Here is a 6,208-nt window from a genome sequence, read left to right on the forward strand (position 1 = left end):
AATACATATTTTTTTCCTAGTACTGAAAACTAACTTCGGTGAATGGTGCATACAAATCCTAATATTTCTACAGTAACTTACCCAGTTTAACATCAATGTAAGTAGATTCCTATGATACAAAATGTTTATTTTGACGTTCATTTTTATTCAACACTGGTACATTACTATTTCTTCAGTTTATGCACATAATAGGATATATATTTATCCACAAGTTCACAAATTTATAGGCATTTGTCTCTCTATCAATCACTTCCTGCTTCAGAACACATGTATTCCTCCAGGTTTCCTGGCTGGACTTTTCATGAGACTTCTTTCCAAAGACATTATTTTCGATTTCTCTAATCATTTTGAAACAAAACTCACACACTCTTCATGATAAACCATTACCCTAATATTACCATTAGATGTATAATGGGTTGGAATGAATGATTGTATATCAATATAAGATTTCCTGTATATTTTCAGATATCAATTCAATCCTTTATTTAAAGTTGGAAGTACTTATATTATTTATTCACAGTATGGTCTATTCATGCATTATCTCTATATTGATAGACAAACGTACACCTCTTTGTATCCCCAATACTAATTTATATGTCTTCAAAATATTGCACCCAGAAATGGTGGAAGAAATACTCATGTCACCTGATCTACATATACATTTTATCACAGTAATATTCTGGACAAAACTACAAAGATCAAACTTATGTTTTTACCAAAGCCTAAATGGAAAGTGAGCATGGATTATGAAAAACATCTATTGCTCTCAAATGTCAATCCTATTGGTGACTACATATTTCTTTCTTCCTAAGATTATATATTCAACCTCAAGGCTGTTGAAAATGTCTAATCCTATCACTCACTTTATAATTGGCCTGATATCCTAAAATCTCTATTGATATCTGCTTTCCTACATATTTTCCCCAGTTCAACATTGTGACAGATTCTTCACATGTGCTAACATTTACATTCACTCTCTACCTGAAACCCTATTGCTAAAGAACTTTTGGTACAATTCCTATCCTCATTCTTCTTTCTAAACCTATTGAGTATCTTCCTAATCATATTGACTATCTCTTTTTTACTGGATGTTCTCTTCTACATTCAATCATCCAAGGTACAAGGACCTATGCCATTGTATATCGATTTATTGGAGACATTTTTGCAGAACATAATTCAAAGCTAAGTATCCCAATCAAGGGCCCCATGCCCTTCTGGTCTCCAAAGCTTACCTAGATTTCTGTTTACCTACTTATATTTCACCTATATATTCTAATAAATATCACAGGTCAGAATAACATTATTCATCCCGAAGAATGATTCCTAACCCAAATTGTACATGTTATTAACCCTAACCATACACTCTTTCCTCAATCTAACTTTACAGAAGAGGAGGTACAGAGTTGGTCTTATAATACAGGAATGGAGGGCATATTCCATCTACTGAGAACCTCAAAGTTCCATGCAGAATTTATCCCTGTAGAAGATGTAGGCTGCTGGGAAGGACCCGAGAGAGAAAAAGTCATCTTTCAAGGCAAACAACCTGGTCAGGATGAAGGGATATGTCTGAATCAACATCTATCTTTTTATTGTAGAGAAGATGGACTAAACCAGGTCTGTGTAGAGAGCTGTTCCTGGGGGACAATGGTTGATATACCATTCTAACTTGTGAAAGTGTCACAGGAAGTAGGGGCAGCCTCCATTTCATGCGAACCTTGGAAGCAACTGTTAGGGCAAAGTGGTTGCCAAGGCAGTGACCTAATACAGTTCCTGATGGAAGTAACCTACCTAACTTCCTTGGTGATGGAACTCTCTGAACATGGGATCCTGAAAGCCAAGCAAACAGAGCAAGCCCCAGTCCCAGTCCAGGTGGGCTCACTTATTTGGATTTACCAACGACAGAGTCAGTCTTTCTTGGTACCTACTGATGTGAGGATGGCTAAAAGCCAGGAGAGCTCTGAAAAGGGGCCTTTCCTGAGAAAGCAGGATGTGGATCACTGCTGGATCCTGACAGAGTTGGCCAACGAGATCAGATCTGAGACAGGACAGGCCATTTTGGGGTAACATTGTATGGCTCACCAGTCAGAGGACATTCCGGACAGTCACAGACCTACTTTGGGGAAGGAGATGCCTTTGTGGGTGTGGGTGTGAGTTTGTAGTTTTTTCTCATGTTCTGAGAATAATTAGAAAAGGAGGTTTGTTTGTTTTGGAGTGGGCTGATCTAGTAAGTCATTTGAAATGGTGAGTTTTTCCATGTCTGTGTATCCCATTGTGTCCATTGATTTGGACAGTAGAAAAGAGAATGCATCAATGGATGTGCCCTGTTTAGTAGAATGCTTCCCAGCATTCATCCTGCCCAATTTATGAATGGACTGTGGCTTGCCTTAGGGATGAGAACACCTAATATGTTCCTAAGTTCCTGTTTTCTTCCTGAATTCTGGCCAATCTCCAGAATAGGCTCATGGTTTTGTACCACCTCCAAGCTCAGTGACATGGCCATGTTCTGGATAGCTGAAGGGAATGGCCAGCATGTCAGAAAACTCAGATATCAGTGTGACCAGAAATGACTCAGTTGAGAAACCCTGCTTTGGGCCTTTTGCTTACATATAGTTCCGTTTCCCTGAATGTCAGGAAGGTCTTTTCTTCAGGCCAAACTTTTTTGAAGCCTAAAGAAAACAGTTTTCAAATGGAAATAAATGGGCATCACCTGTGGCTCTTTGCTTAATTGCTTTGGAAAGGGATGTGTCTGAATCAGCCTCTTGGTCCTGTGTGAGGCAGTGGGTTAGATTCTCAGCACCTGATGGATCTAAAGAAAGATCCCATGTGGGCATCCAAAACCAAAATGGCCAAAATTGCTGTCATTGTGGATGAAGTCTCTAGCCTTCTTCAGTAAGGTTCCTGACCTCCATCAAGAGAGAATAGGGATACATTGGGTCAAATGAGTTTTTCAAAGCCCTGCAGAGGCTAGCCCATAGGTGCTTGGCTTTTATCATCACTCCAATTCACATAAAGAATCTAAACACCACAATCCGAACGCCTCAAATTGAAGAAGCAGAGTATTATTAACGGTAGGCCTATTTGATCACTCCTGGTTCACAGGAAGGGTGCCCATTCCACCCTGACATCAGGCAAATGAGGGGCAAGGTAGCTTATTTTGTACACTGTCTAGGGCTGCGCCCCTCATCGAAAACTCCAGCCAGAGTTTATGATGAGTGTATATATGGACCTATTTGTATATAGGACCATGGTACATGGTCCTATGCCATTGTATATGGATTTATCTGAGACATCTGTGCAGAACATAATTCAAAGCTAAGTATCCCAATCAAGGGCCCAATGCCCTCTGGGCATCAAATAATACTTGGATTTATGTTTTCATACATATATTTCACCTCTATTGTCTTATACATATCGCAGTTCCCAATACCATTTTTCATCCAGTAGAATGATTCCTAACTCAAATTGAAAATGTTATTAATCCAAACCATACACTGTTCCCTCAACCTAACTTTACAGAAGAGCATGAACAGGGTTGGTCTTACAATACAGGAATGTATGGGATCTTTGACTTGCTGAGAACCTCAAAAGTCCATGCAGAAATGATCTCTGCACAAGATATAGTCAGCGATGAAGGACCTGAGTGAGCAAAAGTCTTCTTCCATGGCAAACAACTTGGTCAGGATGAAGAGTTGTGTCTGAATCTGCCTCTCTCTTCTTAATGTAAAGAAGATGGGCCAAATCAGGCCTGTGTGGAGAGCTCTATTTGGGTGCCTATGGTTAATATATCATTCTAACTTGTGAAAGTGTCACAGGAAATATGGGCAGCCTCCATGGGACTCTGGAAGCAACTGTTAGGACAAATTGGTTGCCAAGGCAGTGTGTCCTCATTCAGTTTCTGAAGGAAGTGACTTCACCTCACTCCCTTGGTGATAGAAATCTCTGAACGTGGAATCCAGGAAGCCAGGAACACAGAGACAGTCCCAGTCCCAGTACCAGTGTTCTCACTTGTTTTGATTTACCAAGAACAGAGTCAGTCTTTCTTGGCACCTACCGATGTGAGAATGGCCAAATGCCAGGATAGCTCAGAAGAGGGGATTTCCTGAGAAAGCAGTTAGTGGCTCAATACTGGCTCCTGACAACTTCACACAGTTGGCCAAGGAGACCAGAACTGAGACAGGACAGTCCATTTCAGGGGAACATAGTATGGCCCACCAGTCTGAGGACACTGCGCCTAGTCACAGACCTACTTTTGGAAAGGAGGTGCCTTTGTGGGTGTGGATGTGGTTTTGTGGTTTTGTCTCATGTTCTGAGGATAGGAAAGGCGGTTTGTTTGGTGTAGAGTCAACTGTTTCTAGTTAGTCCTTTGGCAAGGCGAGTCTTTCTATGTCTGAATATCCCACTGTGTCTGTGGTTGTAGATATTAGAAAAGGAAATGCTTCAATGAATGTGTCCTGTCTTGTAGAACACTTCCCAGCATTCATCCTGCGTAATTTATCAATGGACTGCAGCTTGCCTTATCTTTGGGCAACACCTGCTATCTTTCTATGTTCTGGTTTTCTTCATAAATTCTAGCCACTCTCCAAAATAGGCTCATGGTATTGTGTCCAAGATGTGTACCACCTCCAAGCTCTGTGACATGGCCATGTACTGGATAGCTAAAGGGAATGGCCAGCATGTCAGAAAACTCAGATATCAGTGTGACCACACAAGTCTCAGGGAGAAACCCTGCTTTGGGCCTTTTGCTTACCTACTGATATGTTGACCTGAATGTCAGGAAAGTCTCTTGCCTCAGGCACACCCTTTGTGAACCATACATTTTCAAATGGAAATGAGTGGGCATCACCTGTGTCTCTATGCTTAATTGCTTTGGAAAGGGATGTGTCTGAATCAGCCTCTTGGCCCTGTGTGAGGCTGTGGCTTAGATTCTCAGCACTTGATGGATCTGAAGAAAGATCCAAAGTGTGCATCCAAAACCAAAATGGCCAAAATTGCTGTCATTGTGGATGAAGTCTTAGCCTTTTTCAGAAAGGTTCCTGACCTCCATCAAGTGAGAATAGGGACCCTTTGGGTAAAATGGGTTCTTCAAATCCCGGAAGAGGCTAGCCCATTTATGCTTGGGTATTCTCATGACTCCAATTCACATAAAGAATCTCCACCTCACAGTCTGACCTTCTCCAGAAGTCTTCACCATGGCTGCCTATGGGACTTTCAGGAAAAGAGTCGCTATAAAAGACTTCAGTGTACATAAACTTTCTCTTTTTGTGTTGACCTGGTCTACTTGGCAACTGGCTAAAAAATCAGCACTCCTGAGCTAGACACACCCTCACTAGTTTTTCACAAAATATGTGAACAAGGATCCTGGCCTTGAGCTGGGGCTTCACAGACATTGCTACATTTCTAAGATAAAGAAGTTACAAACTGGGCTCCATGGGAAAAGCTGGCAGGGGGAAAAAAGAAAGGGAAGAAAAAGCTCTCCCCCTCCCAGGTGTTCTTGAAAATTTAACTTGCCCAGACCTAAGGAAAAAACAGAAACAAAAACTGCCTTTTGTGAACTTCTGAAGACTATGAACTTCTGAGCCCCTTCCCTTTCATGTTGGGTACAAAATTCTGAAACTACATAAACTTAGGTTTCATGGGATTAATTGATTACAAGAGAAGCAATGCCCTCTGAATCTGGTTGCAACCAAATAAGACTGTTTCCCTGTCTTTGGTGCTATCTTTGGTGCCTTGCCTTGTCCGTCCCTACAACAGTTTAATTCTATATACTTAAACATTGTTTGTGTTTTAATGAAATTGTCAACAGATGTGATTAAATGTGTAATGGTGCGGATGTTTTCCAGAGTGCTCTATCATGACACAGATTCATTTGAAGTTCAAATAGGGGGGCATACAATCCGGTTCCTCTGAAAACATATATCCCTCACCTTAGCCATTCCATTGCAAATAGCAGTTGCTTCAGGGTTGGGCAGAGGAACCACTGCCGTGGTCCATGGGACACAACGAATGACCCAATTAGGAGCAGGAATATATAAAAACTTAAAGATATTAGTAACCTCCATCACAGCTTTGCAGGAATCTTTAACCTTTCTCTCTGAAGTTGTTTTACAGAACAGTAGAGGGTTGGATCTCTTTTTCACTAGAGAAGGGGGCCTTTGTGCTGCATTGAGGGAAGAATGTTTTTTTAATGTCGACCATAATAGAGTTGTAA

The sequence above is a fragment of the Callospermophilus lateralis genome, unplaced genomic scaffold (assembly GCF_048772815.1).
Source record: "Callospermophilus lateralis isolate mCalLat2 unplaced genomic scaffold, mCalLat2.hap1 Scaffold_51, whole genome shotgun sequence".
NCBI lineage: Eukaryota > Metazoa > Chordata > Mammalia > Rodentia > Sciuridae > Callospermophilus > Callospermophilus lateralis.